This window comes from Salmo salar, chromosome 07 (assembly GCF_965601325.2).
Source record: "Salmo salar chromosome 07, fSalSal1, whole genome shotgun sequence".
Taxonomy (NCBI): Eukaryota; Metazoa; Chordata; class Actinopteri; order Salmoniformes; family Salmonidae; genus Salmo; species Salmo salar.
Window position 1 is genome coordinate 785,223 of NC_138297.1, and position 22,932 is coordinate 808,154.

At 38.2% G+C, this 22,932-nt stretch overlaps 23 non-coding genes across 23 annotated transcripts; all 23 read left to right on the forward strand.

Annotated features, from left to right (window-relative positions):
* Window positions 1–2,819: 2,819 nt before the first annotated feature.
* Window positions 2,820–2,892, forward strand: trnav-uac (transfer RNA valine (anticodon UAC)). The gene has a single exon. It is a non-coding gene; the product is annotated as a tRNA-Val (tRNA).
* A 1,175-nt stretch (window positions 2,893–4,067) lies between these two features.
* trnav-uac (transfer RNA valine (anticodon UAC)) lies at window positions 4,068–4,140 on the forward strand. Its single transcript has one exon. It is a non-coding gene; the product is annotated as a tRNA-Val (tRNA).
* Window positions 4,141–5,128: 988 nt separating this feature from the next.
* trnav-uac (transfer RNA valine (anticodon UAC)) lies at window positions 5,129–5,201 on the forward strand. The gene has a single exon. It is a non-coding gene; the product is annotated as a tRNA-Val (tRNA).
* Window positions 5,202–5,342: 141 nt separating this feature from the next.
* Window positions 5,343–5,415, forward strand: trnav-cac (transfer RNA valine (anticodon CAC)). The gene has a single exon. It is a non-coding gene; the product is annotated as a tRNA-Val (tRNA).
* A 347-nt stretch (window positions 5,416–5,762) lies between these two features.
* trnav-aac (transfer RNA valine (anticodon AAC)) lies at window positions 5,763–5,835 on the forward strand. Its single transcript has one exon. It is a non-coding gene; the product is annotated as a tRNA-Val (tRNA).
* A 141-nt stretch (window positions 5,836–5,976) lies between these two features.
* trnav-cac (transfer RNA valine (anticodon CAC)) lies at window positions 5,977–6,049 on the forward strand. Its single transcript has one exon. It is a non-coding gene; the product is annotated as a tRNA-Val (tRNA).
* Window positions 6,050–6,182: 133 nt separating this feature from the next.
* trnav-uac (transfer RNA valine (anticodon UAC)) lies at window positions 6,183–6,255 on the forward strand. The gene has a single exon. It is a non-coding gene; the product is annotated as a tRNA-Val (tRNA).
* Window positions 6,256–6,824: 569 nt separating this feature from the next.
* On the forward strand, window positions 6,825–6,897 carry trnav-cac (transfer RNA valine (anticodon CAC)). The gene has a single exon. It is a non-coding gene; the product is annotated as a tRNA-Val (tRNA).
* A 347-nt stretch (window positions 6,898–7,244) lies between these two features.
* Window positions 7,245–7,317, forward strand: trnav-aac (transfer RNA valine (anticodon AAC)). The gene has a single exon. It is a non-coding gene; the product is annotated as a tRNA-Val (tRNA).
* A 141-nt stretch (window positions 7,318–7,458) lies between these two features.
* On the forward strand, window positions 7,459–7,531 carry trnav-cac (transfer RNA valine (anticodon CAC)). Its single transcript has one exon. It is a non-coding gene; the product is annotated as a tRNA-Val (tRNA).
* Window positions 7,532–8,287: 756 nt separating this feature from the next.
* trnav-aac (transfer RNA valine (anticodon AAC)) lies at window positions 8,288–8,360 on the forward strand. Its single transcript has one exon. It is a non-coding gene; the product is annotated as a tRNA-Val (tRNA).
* Window positions 8,361–8,501: 141 nt separating this feature from the next.
* Window positions 8,502–8,574, forward strand: trnav-cac (transfer RNA valine (anticodon CAC)). Its single transcript has one exon. It is a non-coding gene; the product is annotated as a tRNA-Val (tRNA).
* Window positions 8,575–8,707: 133 nt separating this feature from the next.
* On the forward strand, window positions 8,708–8,780 carry trnav-uac (transfer RNA valine (anticodon UAC)). The gene has a single exon. It is a non-coding gene; the product is annotated as a tRNA-Val (tRNA).
* Window positions 8,781–9,769: 989 nt separating this feature from the next.
* trnav-aac (transfer RNA valine (anticodon AAC)) lies at window positions 9,770–9,842 on the forward strand. The gene has a single exon. It is a non-coding gene; the product is annotated as a tRNA-Val (tRNA).
* Window positions 9,843–9,983: 141 nt separating this feature from the next.
* On the forward strand, window positions 9,984–10,056 carry trnav-cac (transfer RNA valine (anticodon CAC)). Its single transcript has one exon. It is a non-coding gene; the product is annotated as a tRNA-Val (tRNA).
* Window positions 10,057–10,189: 133 nt separating this feature from the next.
* On the forward strand, window positions 10,190–10,262 carry trnav-uac (transfer RNA valine (anticodon UAC)). Its single transcript has one exon. It is a non-coding gene; the product is annotated as a tRNA-Val (tRNA).
* Window positions 10,263–10,831: 569 nt separating this feature from the next.
* Window positions 10,832–10,904, forward strand: trnav-uac (transfer RNA valine (anticodon UAC)). The gene has a single exon. It is a non-coding gene; the product is annotated as a tRNA-Val (tRNA).
* A 141-nt stretch (window positions 10,905–11,045) lies between these two features.
* On the forward strand, window positions 11,046–11,118 carry trnav-aac (transfer RNA valine (anticodon AAC)). The gene has a single exon. It is a non-coding gene; the product is annotated as a tRNA-Val (tRNA).
* A 141-nt stretch (window positions 11,119–11,259) lies between these two features.
* On the forward strand, window positions 11,260–11,332 carry trnav-cac (transfer RNA valine (anticodon CAC)). The gene has a single exon. It is a non-coding gene; the product is annotated as a tRNA-Val (tRNA).
* Window positions 11,333–11,679: 347 nt separating this feature from the next.
* On the forward strand, window positions 11,680–11,752 carry trnav-uac (transfer RNA valine (anticodon UAC)). The gene has a single exon. It is a non-coding gene; the product is annotated as a tRNA-Val (tRNA).
* Window positions 11,753–11,893: 141 nt separating this feature from the next.
* On the forward strand, window positions 11,894–11,966 carry trnav-uac (transfer RNA valine (anticodon UAC)). The gene has a single exon. It is a non-coding gene; the product is annotated as a tRNA-Val (tRNA).
* A 6,031-nt stretch (window positions 11,967–17,997) lies between these two features.
* On the forward strand, window positions 17,998–18,070 carry trnav-aac (transfer RNA valine (anticodon AAC)). The gene has a single exon. It is a non-coding gene; the product is annotated as a tRNA-Val (tRNA).
* Window positions 18,071–18,210: 140 nt separating this feature from the next.
* trnav-uac (transfer RNA valine (anticodon UAC)) lies at window positions 18,211–18,283 on the forward strand. Its single transcript has one exon. It is a non-coding gene; the product is annotated as a tRNA-Val (tRNA).
* The last annotated feature ends 4,649 nt before the right edge of the window (window positions 18,284–22,932 follow it).

Sequence of the window (22,932 nt, forward strand, 5' to 3'; positions counted from 1 at the left end):
TGTTAGCACGCAAGGTAATAAAAGTCCGGGTTTGGATGGTTTAACAAATGAGTTCTATAAAGTCTTTGTAGATATTTTGGCACCCATTTTAGTGAGGGTGTTTCATTATATGGAAGAGAATAAGGAAATCCCTGAGTCTATGTCAACTGGAATGTTAACGATCTTATTCAAAAATAGGGGCAGTAGATTAAAGTTAGAAAATTATAGGCCTATTAGCCTTCTAAATTCGGATTATAAGATACTGACTAAAGTGTTAGCGAATAGGATGAAAAAGGTGATTGGGAGTATTATTGAATCAACACAAGCCTACGGCATACCTGGAAGAGATATTTCAGATGTAATTTGTACAATTAGGGATGTTGTTAATCAAATGAAAAATGAAGGTGGTATAGTTTTAAGTTTGGACTTTAACAAAGCTTTCGATAGAGTGGAGCACAGCTTTTTATTACAGACTTTGGAGAGGTTTGGGTTTGGGCCAAAGTTTGTATCTTGGATCAACCTGTTGTATAGTGGGGCTAAAAGTTGTGTTAAATGTAACGGAGTGTTAACAGATACTTTCCCTGTGGAGAGGTCAGTAAGGCAGGGCTGTCCTTTGTCAGCTCTGCTGTACAGTGTTTCTACAGAACCGTTAGCTACATTGATAAATAGTAATAAAGAAGTAAGGGGTGTTGGAATCCCAGGTGGTGGTGTCAGTGTTGTACATCAGTACGCTGATGACACTACTTGTACTGTGAAGGATATAGAAAGTATTGGAAGCATTATGGGGATCATAGATATATATGGCAAGGCATCGGGTGCTAAAGTTAATATAGAGAAGACTGAAATAATGTTTGTTGGGGATATCAATGTAAACGGGTGTGAGATTCCATTCAAGAGCGCAAAGGATTTTATTAAAGTGCTGGGAGTAAACATTGGTGTAAAGGAGAAAGAGGCAAAAGATATAACTTGGACTGGGATACTTAATAAAGTCAAGCTAACGTTGAATTTCTGGAAAAATAGAAAACTAAAGTTACAAGGGAAAGTAATTGTTGCAAATGCTTTGGTATTATCCAAATTTGTGTATGTTTTGGGAGTCCTGGACATGCCGGAGTGGGTCCTAAATGAATTGAATAATGTGGTGTCAAATTTTATTTGGGATGGTAAAGGAGTGAGAATATCTCAGAAAACATTGATTGCTGACTATGTGGATGGAGGTTTAAAACTTGTAGATTTAGATGTCAAAAGAAAAGCTATTAGGATAAAAACAGTAAAGAAATATTTGTATGACAGTGAAGATTATGGCTGGAAACACTTCTTTAGAGTCTACTTAGAGGAGAGTGGTGGTTGTGAGGATAATGGTTTATTGATGGGGCTTAAAAGGGCAATGTTTGAAAAGGTACCAGATTTTTATAAAGAGGTGCTAAATGCATGGGCAGAGTTGTTGCCTAATGTATATTATGAATGTGGACATATTGACCTGATTATGAATCAACCTATATTTCTGAATGAGAAAATCAAGAACAAAGAAAAAGTTTTGTATAATAAAGTATTTATGAGTGCAGGTCTACGGCAAATAAAAGATTATACTTATGAGGTAATTCCAGGGTTTTTACCTGGGGAAGCTATTTTTGACATAATCAATGAATGGGATGAAGAGGTGGGAAGGGGAACAGTGAATAATATGTATGACAAGATAAAGAATAGTATACCAAGAGCATGGGTTGATTTAATAAATAGTGAAGTTGAAAGAGAAGATTTATTTGTATTTCCTAATTTGTTCATTGGTAGCAGTAAGAAGAAAGTACATTTATCTAGTATACCAGTGAAAAGATTGTATAGAATAATGGTAGGAAAAGTGTGTAGAAGGCCGGCTGCTGAGAAATTTTGGAAAGTAGTTTTTCCGGAATTGGATGAAAAAAAGATATGGGGAAATTTAAATGTAAAATATAATAGTAAGGAGTGTGAAAATAATGATTTCAAACTAAGACATAATAGAATATTTACAAAGGTGGTGCTAAAGAAAATTAATTGTGAGATAGAAAGGGAATGCGACGTATGTGGACGTTTCCCGGAAACTCTTATGCATTTGTTTATAGAATGTGAGGATTTAAAATATTTTTTTTGTAAAGTTAAGGAAATGTTATGTAGAAACTGGGGGGGAGATTTCGTGAAAAAGTATGCGTGGGAGGAACTTTTGTTATTTGGAGTGTCTGGTAAATGTGAGGGTGCTAATGTGTGTTTGTTGAATATGGTTTTGAGTTTTGTGAGGTATGCTATTTTTTGTAGGAGGAATTATGTTTCTTTTGACAGAAAGAGGGTTCAGGTGTGGAGTATCTTTATAGCACTGTTCAGTAAACACATAGATATGTTGTTTAATTATGGGATGGAACATTTTGATGAGTCTTTTGTTGAAGGGAGTGGGTTAATTTCACGAGAGGAGAGTGGAGGTATCACTTATAATTTTTGAAAGCACTGTTTTGATATTTTCTTTGTTGATAATTTGATAGGGGGTGAATTGTTCACCTGCCTCTGTTAGTCTAGTGTCTTCTGTATTGTTCTCTGTGGATTGTACTGTAAACAGTAGATTGTACTGTAAATATTGTAAACAAACATTTTTGATAATAAAAAAAAACAAAAAAAAAAAACAAAAAAAAAATCACGTTTGCTTCACACGCGAAAGGTCCCTGGTTCGAAACCGGGCGGAAACAACACTCATTGACACATTGTGATTTACCGTAGTGGTAACAGAAAATTTCATGAATTCTTTATTTGGAAATTCGAATACGTGCCCTGAATATCTGTAAAATTCGGTTTACTTCTTGCAGGAAAATCAAGCAGAAGTTTCTGTAGTGTAGTGGTTATCACGTTCGCTTTACACGCGAAAGGTCCTCGGTTCGAAACCGGGCGGAAACAGTGCTCTTTGACACCTGCAGTAGGTACAGTACTTTTAAAAGAGAATAGTTATTTTCATAAATGCCTAAATTTGGAAATTTCAACACGTGCCATGAATATCTGTAAAATTCGGTTTACTCCTTGCAGCTGAATGTAGCAGCAGTGTCTGTAGTGTAGTGGTTATCACGTTCGCTTTACACGTGAAAGGTCCTCAGTTTGAAACCGGGAGGAAACAGTGCTCTTTGACATGTGCAGTAGGTACTGTACTATTAACAGAGAATAGTTATTTTCATAAATGCCTAATTTTGGAAATTTGAACACGTGCCATGAATATCTGTAAAATTCGGTTTACTCCTTGCAGATAATTGTTGAAGCAGTTTCTGTAGTGTAGCGGTTATCACGTTTGCTTAACACGCGAAAGGTCCTCGGTTTGAAACCGGGCGGAAACAGAGCTCTTTGACACGTGCAGTAGGTACTGTACTTTCAACAAAGAATTGTTATTTTCATGAATTCTGTATTTTGGAAATTCGAATACGTGCCATGAATATCTGTAAAATTCGATTTACTCCTCGCAGCTAATTGTAGCAGTAGTTTCTGTGGTCTAGTGGTTATCACGTTTGCTTCACACGCGAAAGGTCCCTGGTTCGAAACCGGGCGGAAACAACGCTCATTGACACATTCTGAAGTACCATAGTGGTAACAGAAAATTTCATGAATTCTTTATTTTGGAAATTCGAATACGTGCCATGAATATTTTTAAAATTCGGTTTACTCCTTGCAGAAAAATCAAGCAGCAGTTTCTGTAGTGTAGTCGTTATCACGTTAGCTTTACACGTGAAAGGTCCTCAGTTTGAAACTGGGAGGAAACAGTGCTCTTTGACACGTGCAGTAGGTACTGTACTATTAACAGAGAATAGTTATTTTCATAAATGCCTACATTTGCACGTTTGACTCGTGCACACGAATATCTGTAAAATTCGGTTTACTCCTGCAGTAAATCGAAGCAGCAGTTCTGTAGTGTCGTGGTTATCACGTTTTTACACGGAAAGGTCCTCAGTTGAACGGGGAACAGTTCTGAACGTACCATAGTCGTATGTTAACAGAAAATTTCATGAATTCTTTATTTTGGAAATTCGAATACGTGCCATGAATATTTTTAAAATTCGGTTTACTTCTTGCAGGAAAATCAAGCAGAAGTTTCTGTAGTGTAGTGGTTATCACGTTCGCTTTACACGCGAAAGGTCCTCGGTTCGAAACCGGGCGGAAACAGTGCTCTTTGACACCTGCAGTAGGTACAGTACTTTTAAAAGAGAATAGTTATTTTCATAAATGCCTAAATTTGGAAATTTCAACACGTGCCATGAATATCTGTAAAATTCGGTTTACTCCTTGCAGCTGAATGTAGCAGCAGTGTCTGTAGTGTAGTGGTTATCACGTTCGCTTTACACGTGAAAGGTCCTCAGTTTGAAACCGGGAGGAAACAGTGCTCTTTGACATGTGCAGTAGGTACTGTACTATTAACAGAGAATAGTTATTTTCATAAATGCCTAATTTTGGAAATTTGAACACGTGCCATGAATATCTGTAAAATTCGGTTTACTCCTTGCAGATAATTGTTGAAGCAGTTTCTGTAGTGTAGCGGTTATCACGTTTGCTTAACACGCGAAAGGTCCTCGGTTGAAACCGGGCGGAAACAGAGCTCTTTGACACGTGCAGTAGGTACTGTACTTTCAACAAAGAATTGTTATTTTCATGAATTCTGTATTTTGGAAATTCGAATACGTGCCATGAATATCTGTAAAATTCGATTTACTCCTCGCAGCTAATTGTAGCAGTAGTTTCTGTGGTCTAGTGGTTATCACGTTTGCTTCACACGCGAAAGGTCCCTGGTTCGAAACCGGGCGGAAACAACGCTCATTGACACATTCTGAAGTACCATAGTGGTAACAGAAAATTTCATGAATTCTTTATTTTGGAAATTCGAATACGTGCCATGAATATTTTTAAAATTCGGTTTACTCCTTGCAGAAAAATCAAGCAGCAGTTTCTGTAGTGTAGTCGTTATCACGTTAGCTTTACACGTGAAAGGTCCTCAGTTTGAAACTGGGAGGAAACAGTGCTCTTTGACACGTGCAGTAGGTACTGTACTATTAACAGAGAATAGTTATTTTCATAAATGCCTACTTTTGGAAATTTGAACACGTGCCATGAATATCTGTAAAATTCGGTTTACTTCTTGCAGGAAAATCAAGCAGCAGTTTCTGTAGTGTAGTGGTTATCGCGTTCGCTTTACACGCGAAAGGTCCTCGGTTCGAAACCGGGCGGAAACAGTGCTCTTTGACAAGTGCAGTAGGTACTGTACTTTCAACAAAGAATTGTTATTTTCATGAATTCTGTATTTTGGAAATTCGAATACGTGCCATGAATATTTTTAAAATTCGGTTTACTCCTTGCAGCTAATTGTAGCAGTAGTTTCTGTGGTGTAGTGGTTATCACGTTTGCTTCACACGCGAAAGGTCCCTGGTTCGAAACCGGGCGGAAACAACACTCATTGACACATTCTGAAGTACCATAGTGGTAACAGAAAATTTCATGAATCCTTTATTTTGGAAATTCGAATACGTGCCATGAATATTTTTAAAATTCGGTTTACTCCTTGCAGGAAAATCAAGCAGCAGTTTCTGTAGTGTAGTGGCTATCGCGTTCGCTTTACACGCAAAAGGTCCTCGGTTCGAAACCGGGCGGAAACAGTGCTCTTTGACACGTGCAGTAGGTACTCTACTATTAACAGAGAATAGTTATTTTCATAAATGCCTAATTTTGGAAATTTGAACACGTGCCATGAATATCTGTAAAATTCGGTTTACTCCTTGCAGATAATTGTTGCAGAAGTTTCTGTAGTGTAGTGGTTATCACGTTCGCTTAACACGCGAAAGGTCCTCGGTTCGAAACCGGGCGGAAACAGAGCTCTTTGACACGTGCAGTAGGTACTGTACTTTCAACAAAGAATTGTTATTTTCATGAATTCTGTATTTTGGAAATTCGAATACGTGCCATGAATATCTGTAAAATTCGGTTTACTCCTCGCAGCTAAATGTAGCAGCAGTTTCTGTAGTGTAGTGGTTATCACGTTTGCTTCACACGCGAAAGGTCCCTGGTTCGAAACCGGGCGGAAACAACACTCATTGACACATTGTGATTTACCGTAGTGGTAACAGAAAATTTCATGAATTCTTTATTTTGGAAATTCGAATACGTGCCCTGAATATCTGTAAAATTCGGTTTACTTCTTGCAGGAAAATCAAGCAGAAGTTTCTGTAGTGTAGTGGTTATCACGTTCGCTTTACACGCGAAAGGTCCTCGGTTCGAAACCGGGCGGAAACAGTGCTCTTTGACACCTGCAGTAGGTACAGTACTTTTAAAAGAGAATAGTTATTTTCATAAATGCCTAAATTTGGAAATTTCAACACGTGCCATGAATATCTGTAAAATTCGGTTTACTCCTTGCAGCTGAATGTAGCAGCAGTGTCTGTAGTGTAGTGGTTATCACGTTCGCTTTACACGTGAAAGGTCCTCAGTTTGAAACCGGGAGGAAACAGTGCTCTTTGACATGTGCAGTAGGTACTGTACTATTAACAGAGAATAGTTATTTTCATAAATGCCTAATTTTGGAAATTTGAACACGTGCCATGAATATCTGTAAAATTCGGTTTACTCCTTGCAGATAATTGTTGAAGCAGTTTCTGTAGTGTAGCGGTTATCACGTTTGCTTAACACGCGAAAGGTCCTCGGTTTGAAACCGGGCGGAAACAGAGCTCTTTGACACGTGCAGTAGGTACTGTACTTTCAACAAAGAATTGTTATTTTCATGAATTCTGTATTTTGGAAATTCGAATACGTGCCATGAATATCTTTAAAATTCGGTTTACTCCTTGCAGCTAATTGTAGCAGTAGTTTCTGTGGTGTAGTGGTTATCACGTTTGCTTCACACGCGAAAGGTCCCTGGTTCGAAACCGGGCGGAAACAACGCTCATTGACACATTCTGAAGTACCATAGTGGTAACAGAAAATTTCATGAATTCTTTATTTTGGAAATTCGAATACGTGCCATGAATATTTTTAAAATTCGGTTTACTCCTTGCAGAAAAATCAAGCAGCAGTTTCTGTAGTGTAGTGGTTATCACGTTCGCTTTACACGTGAAAGGTCCTCAGTTTGAAACCTGGAGGAAACAGTGCTCTTTGACACGTGCAGTAGGTACTGTACTATTAACAGAGAATAGTTATTTTCATAAATGCCTAATTTTGGAAATTTGAACACGTGCCATGAATATCTGTAAAATTCGGTTTACTCCTTGCAGATAATTGTTGCAGAAGTTTCTGTAGTGTAGTGGTTATCACGTTCGCTTAACACGCGAAAGGTCCTCGGTTCGAAACCGGGCGGAAACAGAGCTCTTTGACACGTGCAGTAGGTACTGTACTTTCAACAAAGAATTGTTATTTTCATGAATTCTGTATTTTGGAAATTCGAATACGTGCCATGAATATCTGTAAAATTCGGTTTACTCCTCGCAGCTAAATGTAGCAGCAGTTTCTGTAGTGTAGTGGTTATCACGTTTGCTTCACACGCGAAAGGTCCCTGGTTCGAAACCGGGCGGAAACAACGCTCATTGACACGTTCTGATTTACCGTAGTGGTAACAGAAAATTTCATGAATTCTTTATTTTGGAAATTCGAATACGTGCCCTGAATATCTGTAAAATTCGGTTTACTTCTTGCAGGAAAATCAAGCAGTAGTTTCTGTGGTCTAGTGGTTATCACGTTTGCTTCACACGCGAAAGGTCCCTGGTTCGAAACCGGGCGGAAACAAAACTCATTGACACATTCTGAAGTACCATAGTGGTAACAGAAAATTTCATGAATTCTTTATTTTGGAAATTCGAATACGTGCCATGAATATTTTTAAAATTCGGTGTACTTCTTGCAGGAAAATCAAGCAGAAGTTTCTGTAGTGTAGTGGTTATCACGTTCGCTTTACACGCGAAAGGTCCTCGGGCGGAAACAGTGCTCTTTGACACCTGCAGTAGGTACAGTACTTTTAAAAGAGAATAGTTATTTTCATAAATGCCTAAATTTGGAAATTTCAACACGTGCCATGAATATCTGTAAAATTCGGTTTACTCCTTGCAGCTAAATGTAGCAGCAGTTTCTGTAGTGTAGTGGTTATCACGTTAGCTTTACACGTGAAAGGTCCTCAGTTTGAAACCAGGAGGAAACACTGCTCTTTGACATGTGCAGTAGGTACTGTACTATTAACAGAGAATAGTTATTTTCATAAATGCCTACTTTTGGAAATTCGAATACGTGCCCTGAATATCTGTAAAATTCGGTTTACTTCTTGCAGGAAAATCAAGCAGAAGTTTCTGTAGTGTAGTGGTTATCACGTTCGCTTAACACGCGAAAGGTCCTCGGTTCGAAACCGGGCGGAAACAGAGCTCTTTGACACGTGCAGTAGGTACTGTACTTTCAACAAAGAATTGTTATTTTCATGAATTCTGTATTTTGGAAATTCGAATACGTGCCATGAATATCTGTAAAATTCGGTTTACTCCTCGCAGCTAAATGTAGCAGCAGTTTCTGTAGTGTAGTGGTTATCACGTTTGCTTCACACGCGAAAGGTCCCTGGTTCGAAACCGGGCGGAAACAACACTCATTGACACATTGTGATTTACCGTAGTGGTAACAGAAAATTTCATGAATTCTTTATTTTGGAAATTCGAATACGTGCCCTGAATATCTGTAAAATTCGGTTTACTTCTTGCAGGAAAATCAAGCAGAAGTTTCTGTAGTGTAGTGGTTATCACGTTCGCTTTACACGCGAAAGGTCCTCGGTTCGAAACCGGGCGGAAACAGTGCTCTTTGACACCTGCAGTAGGTACAGAACTTTTAAAAGAGAATAGTTATTTTCATAAATGCCTAAATTTGGAAATTTCAACACGTGCCATGAATATCTGTAAAATTCGGTTTACTCCTTGCAGCTGAATGTAGCAGCAGTGTCTGTAGTGTAGTGGTTATCACGTTCGCTTTACACGTGAAAGGTCCTCAGTTTGAAACCGGGAGGAAACAGTGCTCTTTGACATGTGCAGTAGGTACTGTACTATTAACAGAGAATAGTTATTTTCATAAATGCCTAATTTTGGAAATTTGAACACGTGCCATGAATATCTGTAAAATTCGGTTTACTCCTTGCAGATAATTGTTGAAGCAGTTTCTGTAGTGTAGCGGTTATCACGTTTGCTTAACACGCGAAAGGTCCTCGGTTTGAAACCGGGCGGAAACAGAGCTCTTTGACACGTGCAGTAGGTACTGTACTTTCAACAAAGAATTGTTATTTTCATGAATTCTGTATTTTGGAAATTCGAATACGTGCCATGAATATCTGTAAAATTCGATTTACTCCTCGCAGCTAATTGTAGCAGTAGTTTCTGTGGTCTAGTGGTTATCACGTTTGCTTCACACGCGAAAGGTCCCTGGTTCGAAACCGGGCGGAAACAACGCTCATTGACACATTCTGAAGTACCATAGTGGTAACAGAAAATTTCATGAATTCTTTATTTTGGAAATTCGAATACGTGCCATGAATATTTTTAAAATTCGGTTTACTCCTTGCAGAAAAATCAAGCAGCAGTTTCTGTAGTGTAGTGGTTATCACGTTCTCTTTACACGTGAAAGGTCCTCAGTTTGAAACTGGGAGGAAACAGTGCTCTTTGACACGTGCAGTAGGTACTGTACTATTAACAGAGAATAGTTATTTTCATAAATGCCTAATTTTGGAAATTTGAACGCGTGCCATGAATATCTGTAAAATTCGGTTTACTCCTTGCAGATAATTGTTGCAGAAGTTTCTGTAGTGTAGTGGTTATCACGTTCGCTTAACACGCGAAAGGTCCTCGGTTCGAAACCGGGCGGAAACAGAGCTCTTTGACACGTGCAGTAGGTACTGTACTTTCAACAAAGAATTGTTATTTTCATGAATTCTGTATTTTGGAAATTCGAATACGTGCCATGAATATCTGTAAAATTCGGTTTACTCCTCGCAGCTAAATGTAGCAGCAGTTTCTGTAGTGTAGTGGTTATCACGTTTGCTTCACACGCGAAAGGTCCCTGGTTCGAAACCGGGCGGAAACAACACTCATTGACACATTCTGATTTACCGTAGTGGTAACAGAAAATTTCATGAATTCTTTATTTTGGAAATTCGAATACGTGCCCTGAATATCTGTAAAATTCGGTTTACTCCTTGCAGGAAAATCAAGCAGCAGTTTCTGTAGTGTAGTGGTTATCACGTTCGCTTTACACGCGAAAGGTCCTCAGTTCGAAACCGGGCGGAAACAGTGCTCTTTGACACCTGCAGTAGGTACAGTACTATTAACAGAGAATAGTTATTTTCATAAATGCCTAAATTTGGAAATTTCAACACGTGCCATGAATATCTGTAAAATTCGGTTTACTCCTTGCAGCGAAATGTAGCAGCAGTTTCTGTAGTGTAGTGGTTATCACGTTCGCTTTACACGTGAAAGGTCCTCAGTTTGAAACCGGGAGGAAACAGTGCTCTTTGACACGTGCAGTAGGTACTGTACTATTAACAGAGAATAGTTATTTTCATAAATGCCTAATTTTGGAAATTTGAACACGTGCCATGAATATCTGTAAAATTCGGTTTACTCCTTGCAGATAATTGTTGAAGCAGTTTCTGTAGTGTAGCGGTTATCACGTTTGCTTAACACGCGAAAGGTCCTCGGTTCGAAACCGGGCGGAAACAGAGCTCTTTGACACGTGCAGTAGGTACTGTACTTTCAACAAAGAATTGTTATTTTCATGAATTCTGTATTTTGGAAATTCGAATACGTGCCATGAATATTTTTAAAATTCGGTTTACTCCTTGCAGAAAAATCAAGCAGCAGTTTCTGTAGTGTAGTGGCTATCGCGTTCGCTTTACACGCGAAAGGTCCTCGGTTCGAAACCGGGCGGAAACAGTGCTCTTTGACACGTGCAGTAGGTACTGTACTATTAACAGAGAATAGTTATTTTCATAAATGCCTAATTTTGGAAATTTGAACGCGTGCCATGAATATCTGTAAAATTCGGTTTACTCCTTGCAGATAATTGTTGCAGAAGTTTCTGTAGTGTAGTGGTTATCACGTTCGCTTAACACGCGAAAGGTCCTCGGTTCGAAACCGGGCGGAAACAGAGCTCTTTGACACGTGCAGTAGGTACTGTACTTTCAACAAAGAATTGTTATTTTATTGAATTCTGTTTTTTGGAAATTCGAATACGTGCCATGAATATCTGTAAAATTCGGTTTATTCCTCGCAGCTAAATGTAGCAGCAGTTTCTGTAGTGTAGTGGTTATCACGTTTGCTTCACACGCGAAAGGTCCCTGGTTCGAAACCGGGCGGAAACAACGCTCATTGACACATTCTGATTTACCGTAGTGGTAACAGAAAATTTCATGAATTCTTTATTTTGGAAATTCGAATACGTGCCATGAATATTTTTAAAATTCGGTTTACTCCTTGCAGAAAAATCAAGCAGCAGTTTCTGTAGTGTAGTGGTTATCACGTTAGCTTTACACGTGAAAGGTCCTCAGTTTGAAACTGGGAGGAAACAGTGCTCTTTGACACGTGCAGTAGGTACTGTACTATTAACAGAGAATAGTTATTTTCATAAATGCCTACTTTTGGAAATTTGAACACGTGCCATGAATATCTGTAAAATTCGGTTTACTTCTTGCAGGAAAATCAAGCAGCAGTTTCTGTAGTGTAGTTGTTATCGCGTTCGCTTTACACGCGAAAGGTCCTCGGTTCGAAACCGGGCGGAAACAGTGCTCTTTGACAAGTGCAGTAGGTACTGTACTTTCAACAAATAATTGTTATTTTCATGAATTCTGTATTTTGGAAATTCGAATACGTGCCATGAATATTTTTAAAATTCGGTTTACTCCTTGCAGGAAAATCAAGCAGCAGTTTCTGTAGTGTAGTGGCTATCGCGTTCGCTTTACACGCGAAAGGTCCTCGGTTCGAAACCGGGCGGAAACAGTGCTCTTTGACACGTGCAGTAGGTACTCTACTATTAACAGAGAATAGTTATTTTCATAAATGCCTAATTTTGGAAATTTGAACACGTGCCATGAATATCTGTAAAATTCGGTTTACTCCTCGCTGCGAAATGTAGCAGCAGTTTCTGTAGTGTAGTGGTTATCACGTTTGCTTCAGACGCGAAAGATCCCTGGTTCGGAAACAACGCTCATTGACATGTTCTGATTTACCGTAGTGGTAACAGAAAATTTCATGAATTCTTTATTTTGGAAATTCGAATACGTGCCCTGAATATCTGTAAAATTCGGTTTACTTCTTGCAGGAAAATCAAGCAGTAGTTTCTGTGGTCTAGTGGTTATCACGTTCGCTTCACACGCCCCTTTTTGGAGTTTCAGGAAGTGGAAGAGAAGCAGGTGTCTGAGTGCTTGAGAGAGAATATCGTTTTTTTTTGGAGGTCTAGTTGACTTATAAGTTTGAAAGTTTGTGAGTGACTGTAGTGAAGTTTCTGTGAAACGTTTTTGCTATTGTCCCCCATCAGCGTGAGCTGTTTGGGGGATATTGCTTAAAATAACCGGACGGACAACATGGCTTCGACATCAAGAATACAAACGACGACGAGAAAGGACAACAGTGAAATCAGAATGTTAAACGAAGAACTGAAAAAAAGAACATATGAGAAGGAACTGACGGTGAACGTGGAAATAAGTGGAGAAGGGAAAATAACAACGATGGAATTGCTGAGAGGAATAAAGGAAGTTTGCGGAACAATACTGGGATGTCGAATGAAAGACGGGAATAAGTATGAAGTAACAATGTCTCATGTAAATGGAAAAGAAAGACTAATAGACGGGCTAAAGATAAAGAACTGTCAAATCATGGCTAAAGAACTAGGGAACGATGAGCTGGTGGTGTCCTTTTTGAACTTGCCCGCATACATTACGGATGAGGAGATAGAAGAGAAACTAAAAGGCTGGAAGGTGAAGGCGACCACGCCAATCAAGAGGAGGATGTGGCCAGGAACGGACATTGTAGATGGGACAAGATTTTGCAAGGTAAAGTTTACAGACAATGTGCAATCCTTGCCATATTCTACAAAATTTAACACTGTCGAGGGATTTGAATATTTTCGTGTAATCCACGACAATCAAGTGAAGGTATGTAGATTATGTATTCAGCCGGGGCACATACTTAAGGAATGTCCGGAATTCACATGCCACAAATGTAGTGAACAAGGGCATTATGCCAGAGAATGTCGGAACATAGGAAATGTGTGCAAAATGTGTGACAGACCTAAAGTTAGATGTAGCTGTAATAAGGGAGAAAATCACTTACTTTTGCAAACAATGGACCTCACGTCTGAGGAAGAGGGGAGTGTGCCTATGGAGAGGGAGGATGAGAGTGACATGGAGAGTGTGACTCCAGAGACAGTGGCAGATAAGCTTGAAGAGCCTGTAATGTCTCCTGGCAAAGCACGAGACGCCGTTTTAGTCTCTGCTGCTGACAAGGTGGAACAGCAGCACATGATGGGTGAAAGACATACACAGGTAGAGATGGTGCAAGGTGCTTCTCAGGTGCCTGAGCCAGCTTTAAGCCTGTGTAAAAATTACACCAAAGAGTGGGCTGGGTCCACTGAAGTCACGGGCACTGTTAAAGCGCACTTTTCAAAAGGCTTCCCCGCCGATCCCCCCAAAAATCCAAATAAAGAGACGGATGATGAAATAGATAGTGAGGATCTTCAGTTGTTTGTAAAAAATAAGAGGTCATTGTCGAAAACCAGGGAGATGATGGGTTTTGGAAAAAAGAAAAAGTAGGATTTTTAAGGACTTGTTTGGCTCTGATTATACTTCTGCACACATTCATAATGATTACAGTCGCATCCCTAAATGGTAACAGTTTGAGAAACATGAGCAAATTTGAGCAGGTATTAGTGTCTGTTAAGGCAGACATGTTGTGTTTTCAAGAGACCAATTGGACAGACTCCAAAATGCAGGAGATTAAGAGTAAATGGTCAGATTTAATTTTTTGTAGTCATGGAGGGGATAAAACATGTGGTGTGGCTATTTTGATAAAAAATGATGTGGTGCAAAATGTAAAAGAAATATATGCTGACAATGATGGCAGACTTATTGTAATTGAATTTGAAGTTCAAAATGTAGTTTTTCGTTTAATTAATGTTTATGCTTCAAACATTGAATCTGAAAGGAGAGAAATGTTTCACAAATTAAAAACACTGTGCTCAGAAAACTGTATACTGATAGGAGATTTTAATGTGAGGTGTAGTAGAATGGATGCCTCTAGTTGTGCTAAATTCAGATATGACTCTTCTAGAAATGCATTATGGAAACTTATGAATGAGGAGAATCTAGTAGATATATGGAGGGCTGAAAATCCAAACAGAAGAGTATTCTCTAGAAGGCAGGTGGTTCTAAAGGAATTAAAACAAAGCAGAATTGATTTATGTCTAGCAAAACAAGAATTGGTGCAGAATGTTAAGAAGGTGTCATATACCTTTACAGCATATAGTGATCATGCAGTAATGTCATTTCAAATGGGTTTTGGTGTGGAGAGGAGAGGGGGAGGTGTCTGGTGTTTAAATGCCAGTCTGTTAAAGGAGGAAGGATATAGAAATGAAATTGTTGAATGTATTAATGATGAAATGTCTAATGTACTGTTAAAAGAGAATGTGTGTTTATGGTGGGAGGAAGTGAAAGTAAAAGTAAAAAATAGGAGTATTAGGTACGCAAAAAATCATAACCGTTTAGATAAGCAGAAAGAAATAATGCTTAGGAATAGGATGTTGCATGAACTTGAAAAGGCTGATACGGATCCAGACTATGATGTTGTGAATTATTTGAAAATCCATGCAGAGCTGGGTCGTTATGAAAAAAATAAATGTTTGGGTGCTATTGTTAGGAGCAGGGCACAGTACGCTTTGGAGGGAGAGAAATGTACATCCTTTTTTTTGGGTCTGGAAAAAAGAAAACAAACTAAGAGTTACATTGTAGAGTTGGAAGATGAAAGAGGTGTAAAGGTAAACGATTTTGTTGGGATCTTAGAGACAGTTGAAACCTTTTACAGAAATCTTTACAAAAAGAATGATGTAGATAAAGTGTGTGTTGTAAAAGTGTTGGATACAATTAGTGCCAAAGTATCGCAGGCAGATAGAATGATGTGTGATGAAGAGATTTCGATTATGGAAATCAAGGAAGCAATTGTTAGCACGCAAGGTAATAAAAGTCCGGGTTTGGATGGTTTAACAAATGAGTTCTATAAAGTCTTTGTAGATATTTTGGCACCCATTTTAGTGAGGGTGTTTCATTATATGGAAGAGAATAAGGAAATCCCTGAGTCTATGTCAACTGGAATGTTAACGATCTTATTCAAAAATAGGGGCAGTAGATTAAAGTTAGAAAATTATAGGCCTATTAGCCTTCTAAATTCGGATTATAAGATACTGACTAAAGTGTTAGCGAATAGGATGAAAAAGGTGATTGGGAGTATTATTGAATCAACACAAGCCTACGGCATACCTGGAAGAGATATTGCAGATGTAATTTGTACAATTAGGGATGTTGTTAATCAAATGAAAAATGAAGGTGGTATAGTTTTAAGTTTGGACTTTAACAAAGCTTTCGATAGAGTGGAGCACAGCTTTTTATTACAGACTTTGGAGAGGTTTGGGTTTGGGCCAAAGTTTGTATCTTGGATCAACCTGTTGTATAGTGGGGCTAAAAGTTGTGTTAAATGTAACGGAGTGTTAACAGATACTTTCCCTGTGGAGAGGTCAGTAAGGCAGGGCTGTCCTTTGTCAGCTCTGCTGTACAGTGTTTCTACAGAACCGTTAGCTACATTGATAAATAGTAATAAAGAAGTAAGGGGTGTTGGAATCCCAGGTGGTGGTGTCAGTGTTGTACATCAGTACGCTGATGACACTACTTGTACTGTGAAGGATATAGAAAGTATTGGAAGCATTATGGGGATCATAGATATATATGGCAAGGCATCGGGTGCTAAAGTTAATATAGAGAAGACTGAAATAATGTTTGTTGGGGATATCAATGTAAACGGGTGTGAGATTCCATTCAAGAGCGCAAAGGATTTTATTAAAGTGCTGGGAGTAAACATTGGTGTAAAGGAGAAAGAGGCAAAAGATATAACTTGGACTGGGATCCTTAATAAAGTCAAGCTAACGTTGAATTTCTGGAAAAATAGAAAACTAAAGTTACAAGGGAAAGTAATTGTTGCAAATGCTTTGGTATTATCCAAATTTGTGTATGTTTTGGGAGTCCTGGACATGCCGGAGTGGGTCCTAAATGAATTGAATAATGTGGTGTCAAATTTTATTTGGGATGGTAAAGGAGTGAGAATATCTCAGAAAACATTGATTGCTGACTATGTGGATGGAGGTTTAAAACTTGTAGATTTAGGTGTCAAAAGAAAAGCTATTAGGATAAAAACAGTAAAGAAATATTTGTATGACAGTGAAGATTATGGCTGGAAACACTTCTTTAGAGTCTACTTAGAGGAGAGTGGTGGTTGTGAGGATAATGGTTTATTGATGGGGCTTAAAAGGGCAATGTTTGAAAAGGTACCAGATTTTTATAAAGAGGTGCTAAATGCATGGGCAGAGTTGTTGCCTAATGTATATTATGAATGTGGACATATTGACCTGATTATGAATCAACCTATATTTCTGAATGAGAAAATCAAGAACAAAGAAAAAGTTTTGTATAATAAAGTATTTATGAGTGCAGGTCTACGGCAAATAAAAGATTATACATATGAGGTAATTCCAGGGTTTTTACCTGGGGAAGCTATTTTTGACATAATCAATGAATGGGATGAAGAGGTGGGAAGGGGAACAGTGAATAATATGTATGACAAGATAAAGAATAGTATACCAAGAGCATGGGTTGATTTAATAAATAGTGAAGTTGAAAGAGAAGATTTATTTGTATTTCCTAATTTGTTCATTGGTAGCAGTAAGAAGAAAGTACATTTATCTAGTATACCAGTGAAAAGATTGTATAGAATAATGGTAGGAAAAGTGTGTAGAAGGCCGGCTGCTGAGAAATTTTGGAAAGTAGTTTTTCCGGAATTGGATGAAAAAAAGATATGGGGAAATTTAAATGTAAAATATAATAGTAAGGAGTGTGAAAATAATGATTTCAAACTAAGACATAATAGAATATTTACAAAGGTGGTGCTAAAGAAAATTAATTGTGAGATAGAAAGGGAATGCGACGTATGTGGACGTTTCCCGGAAACTCTTATGCATTTGTTTATAGAATGTGAGGATTTAAAATATTTTTTTTGTAAAGTTAAGGAAATGTTATGTAGAAACTGGGGGGGAGATTTCGTGAAAAAGTATGCGTGGGAGGAACTTTTGTTATTTGGAGTGTCTGGTAAATGTGAGGGTGCTAATGTGTGTTTGTTGAATATGGTTTTGAGTTTTGTGAGGTATGCTATTTTTTGTAGGAGGAATTATGTTTCTTTTGACAGAAAGAGGGTTCAGGTGTGGAGTATCTTTATAGCACTGTTCAGTAAACACATAGATATGTTGTTTAATTATGGGATGGAACATTTTGATGAGTCTTTTGTTGAAGGGAGTGGGTTAATTTCACGAGAGGAGAGTGGAGGTATCACTTATAATTTTTGAAAGCACTGTTTTGATATTTTCTTTGTTGATAATTTGATAGGGGGTGAATTGTTCACCTGCCTCTGTTAGTCTAGTGTCTTCTGTATTGTTCTCTGTGGATTGTACTGTAAACAGTAGATTGTACTGTAAATATTGTAAACAAACATTTTTGATAATAAAAATAAAATAAAAAAATAAAAAAAATAAATCACGTTCGCTTCACACGCGAAAGGTCCCTGGTTCGAAACCGGGCGGAAACAATGCTCATTGACACATTCTGAAGTACCATAGTGGTAACAGAAAATTTCATGAATTCTTTATTTTGGAAATTCGAATACGTGCCATGAATATTTTTAAAATTCGGTTTACTCCTTGCAGGAAAATCAAGCAGCAGTTTCTGTAGTGTAGTGGTTATCACGTTCGCTTAACACGTGAAAGGTCCTCGGTTCGAAACCGGGCGGAAACAGAGCTCTTTGACACGTGCAGTAGGTACTGTACTTTCAACAAAGAATTGTTATTTCATAAATTCTGTATTTTGGAAATTTGAATACGTGCCCTGAATATCTGTAAAATTCGGTTTACTTCTTGCAGGAAAATCAAGCAGCAGTTCCTGTAGTGTAGTGGTTATCACTTTCGCTTTACACGCGAAAGGTCCTCGGTTCGAAACCGGGCAGAAACAGTGCTCTTTGACACGTGCATTAGGTACAGAACTTTTAAAAGAGAATAGTTATTTTCATAAATGCCTAAATTTGGAAATTTCAACACATGCCATGAATATCTGTAAAATTCGGTTTACTCCTTGCAGATAATTGTTGAAGCAGTTTCTGTAGTGTAGCGGTTTTCACGTTCGCTTCACACGCCCCTTTTTGGAGTTTCAGGAAGTGGAAGAGAAGCAGGTGTCTGAGTGCTTGAGAGAGAATATCGTTTTTTTTGGAGGTCTAGTTGACTTATAAGTTTGAAAGTTTGTGAGTGACTGTAGTGAAGTTTCTGTGAAACGTTTTTGCTATTGTCCCCCATCAGCGTGAGCTGTTTGGGGGATATTGCTTAAAATAACCGGACGGACAACATGGCTTCGACATCAAGAATACAAACGACGACGAGAAAGGACAACAGTGAAATCAGAATGTTAAACGAAGAACTGAAAAAAAGAACATATGAGAAGGAACTGACGGTGAACGTGGAAATAAGTGGAGAAGGGAAAATAACAACGATGGAATTGCTGAGAGGAATAAAGGAAGTTTGCGGAACAATACTGGGATGTCGAATGAAAGACGGGAATAAGTATGAAGTAACAATGTCTCATGTAAATGGAAAAGAAAGACTAATAGACGGGCTAAAGATAAAGAACTGTCAAATCATGGCTAAAGAACTAGGGAACGATGAGCTGGTGGTGTCCTTTTTGAACTTGCCCGCATACATTACGGATGAGGAGATAGAAGAGAAACTAAAAGGCTGGAAGGTGAAGGCGACCACGCCAATCAAGAGGAGGATGTGGCCAGGAACGGACATTGTAGATGGGACAAGATTTTGCAAGGTAAAGTTTACAGACAATGTGCAATCCTTGCCATATTCTACAAAATTTAACACTGTCGAGGGATTTGAATATTTTCGTGTAATCCACGACAATCAAGTGAAGGTATGTAGATTATGTATTCAGCCGGGGCACATACTTAAGGAATGTCCGGAATTCACATGCCACAAATGTAGTGAACAAGGGCATTATGCCAGAGAATGTCGGAACATAGGAAATGTGTGCAAAATGTGTGACAGACCTAAAGTTAGATGTAGCTGTAATAAGGGAGAAAATCACTTACTTTTGCAAACAATGGACCTCACGTCTGAGGAAGAGGGGAGTGTGCCTATGGAGAGGGAGGATGAGAGTGACATGGAGAGTGTGACTCCAGAGACAGTGGCAGATAAGCTTGAAGAGCCTGTAATGTCTCCTGGCAAAGCACGAGACGCCGTTTTAGTCTCTGCTGCTGACAAGGTGGAACAGCAGCACATGATGGGTGAAAGACATACACAGGTAGAGATGGTGCAAGGTGCTTCTCAGGTGCCTGAGCCAGCTTTAAGCCTGTGTAAAAATTACACCAAAGAGTGGGCTGGGTCCACTGAAGTCACGGGCACTGTTAAAGCGCACTTTTCAAAAGGCTTCCCCGCCGATCCCCCCAAAAATCCAAATAAAGAGACGGATGATGAAATAGATAGTGAGGATCTTCAGTTGTTTGTAAAAAATAAGAGGTCATTGTCGAAAACCAGGGAGATGATGGGTTTTGGAAAAAAGAAAAAGTAGGATTTTTAAGGACTTGTTTGGCTCTGATTATACTTCTGCACACATTCATAATGATTACAGTCGCATCCCTAAATGGTAACAGTTTGAGAAACATGAGCAAATTTGAGCAGGTATTAGTGTCTGTTAAGGCAGACATGTTGTGTTTTCAAGAGACCAATTGGACAGACTCCAAAATGCAGGAGATTAAGAGTAAATGGTCAGATTTAATTTTTTGTAGTCATGGAGGGGATAAAACATGTGGTGTGGCTATTTTGATAAAAAATGATGTGGTGCAAAATGTAAAAGAAATATATGCTGACAATGATGGCAGACTTATTGTAATTGAATTTGAAGTTCAAAATGTAGTTTTTCGTTTAATTAATGTTTATGCTTCAAACATTGAATCTGAAAGGAGAGAAATGTTTCACAAATTAAAAACACTGTGCTCAGAAAACTGTATACTGATAGGAGATTTTAATGTGAGGTGTAGTAGAATGGATGCCTCTAGTTGTGCTAAATTCAGATATGACTCTTCTAGAAATGCATTATGGAAACTTATGAATGAGGAGAATCTAGTAGATATATGGAGGGCTGAAAATCCAAACAGAAGAGTATTCTCTAGAAGGCAGGTGGTTCTAAAGGAATTAAAACAAAGCAGAATTGATTTATGTCTAGCAAAACAAGAATTGGTGCAGAATGTTAAGAAGGTGTCATATACCTTTACAGCATATAGTGATCATGCAGTAATGTCATTTCAAATGGGTTTTGGTGTGGAGAGGAGAGGGGGAGGTGTCTGGTGTTTAAATGCCAGTCTGTTAAAGGAGGAAGGATATAGAAATGAAATTGTTGAATGTATTAATGATGAAATGTCTAATGTACTGTTAAAAGAGAATGTGTGTTTATGGTGGGAGGAAGTGAAAGTAAAAGTAAAAAATAGGAGTATTAGGTACGCAAAAAATCATAACCGTTTAGATAAGCAGAAAGAAATAATGCTTAGGAATAGGATGTTGCATGAACTTGAAAAGGCTGATACGGATCCAGACTATGATGTTGTGAATTATTTGAAAATCCATGCAGAGCTGGGTCGTTATGAAAAAAATAAATGTTTGGGTGCTATTGTTAGGAGCAGGGCACAGTACGCTTTGGAGGGAGAGAAATGTACATCCTTTTTTTTGGGTCTGGAAAAAAGAAAACAAACTAAGAGTTACATTGTAGAGTTGGAAGATGAAAGAGGTGTAAAGGTAAACGATTTTGTTGGGATCTTAGAGACAGTTGAAACCTTTTACAGAAATCTTTACAAAAAGAATGATGTAGATAAAGTGTGTGTTGTAAAAGTGTTGGATACAATTAGTGCCAAAGTATCGCAGGCAGATAGAATGATGTGTGATGAAGAGATTTCGATTATGGAAATCAAGGAAGCAATTGTTAGCACGCAAGGTAATAAAAGTCCGGGTTTGGATGGTTTAACAAATGAGTTCTATAAAGTCTTTGTAGATATTTTGGCACCCATTTTAGTGAGGGTGTTTCATTATATGGAAGAGAATAAGGAAATCCCTGAGTCTATGTCAACTGGAATGTTAACGATCTTATTCAAAAATAGGGGCAGTAGATTAAAGTTAGAAAATTATAGGCCTATTAGCCTTCTAAATTCGGATTATAAGATACTGACTAAAGTGTTAGCGAATAGGATGAAAAAGGTGATTGGGAGTATTATTGAATCAACACAAGCCTACGGCATACCTGGAAGAGATATTGCAGATGTAATTTGTACAATTAGGGATGTTGTTAATCAAATGAAAAATGAAGGTGGTATAGTTTTAAGTTTGGACTTTAACAAAGCTTTCGATAGAGTGGAGCACAGCTTTTTATTACAGACTTTGGAGAGGTTTGGGTTTGGGCCAAAGTTTGTATCTTGGATCAACCTGTTGTATAGTGGGGCTAAAAGTTGTGTTAAATGTAACGGAGTGTTAACAGATACTTTCCCTGTGGAGAGGTCAGTAAGGCAGGGCTGTCCTTTGTCAGCTCTGCTGTACAGTGTTTCTACAGAACCGTTAGCTACATTGATAAATAGTAATAAAGAAGTAAGGGGTGTTGGAATCCCAGGTGGTGGTGTCAGTGTTGTACATCAGTACGCTGATGACACTACTTGTACTGTGAAGGATATAGAAAGTATTGGAAGCATTATGGGGATCATAGATATATATGGCAAGGCATCGGGTGCTAAAGTTAATATAGAGAAGACTGAAATAATGTTTGTTGGGGATATCAATGTAAACGGGTGTGAGATTCCATTCAAGAGCGCAAAGGATTTTATTAAAGTGCTGGGAGTAAACATTGGTGTAAAGGAGAAAGAGGCAAAAGATATAACTTGGACTGGGATCCTTAATAAAGTCAAGCTAACGTTGAATTTCTGGAAAAATAGAAAACTAAAGTTACAAGGGAAAGTAATTGTTGCAAATGCTTTGGTATTATCCAAATTTGTGTATGTTTTGGGAGTCCTGGACATGCCGGAGTGGGTCCTAAATGAATTGAATAATGTGGTGTCAAATTTTATATGGGATGGTAAAGGAGTGAGAATATCTCAGAAAACATTGATTGCTGACTATGTGGATGGAGGTTTAAAACTTGTAGATTTAGATGTCAAAAGAAAAGCTATTAGGATAAAAACAGTAAAGAAATATTTGTATGACAGTGAAGATTATGGCTGGAAACACTTCTTTAGAGTCTACTTAGAGGAGAGTGGTGGTTGTGAGGATAATGGTTTATTGATGGGGCTTAAAAGGGCAATGTTTGAAAAGGTACCAGATTTTTATAAAGAGGTGCTAAATGCATGGGCAGAGTTGTTGCCTAATGTATATTATGAATGTGGACATATTGACCTGATTATGAATCAACCTATATTTCTGAATGAGAAAATCAAGAACAAAGAAAAAGTTTTGTATAATAAAGTATTTATGAGTGCAGGTCTACGGCAAATAAAAGATTATACATATGAGGTAATTCCAGGGTTTTTACCTGGGGAAGCTATTTTTGACATAATCAATGAATGGGATGAA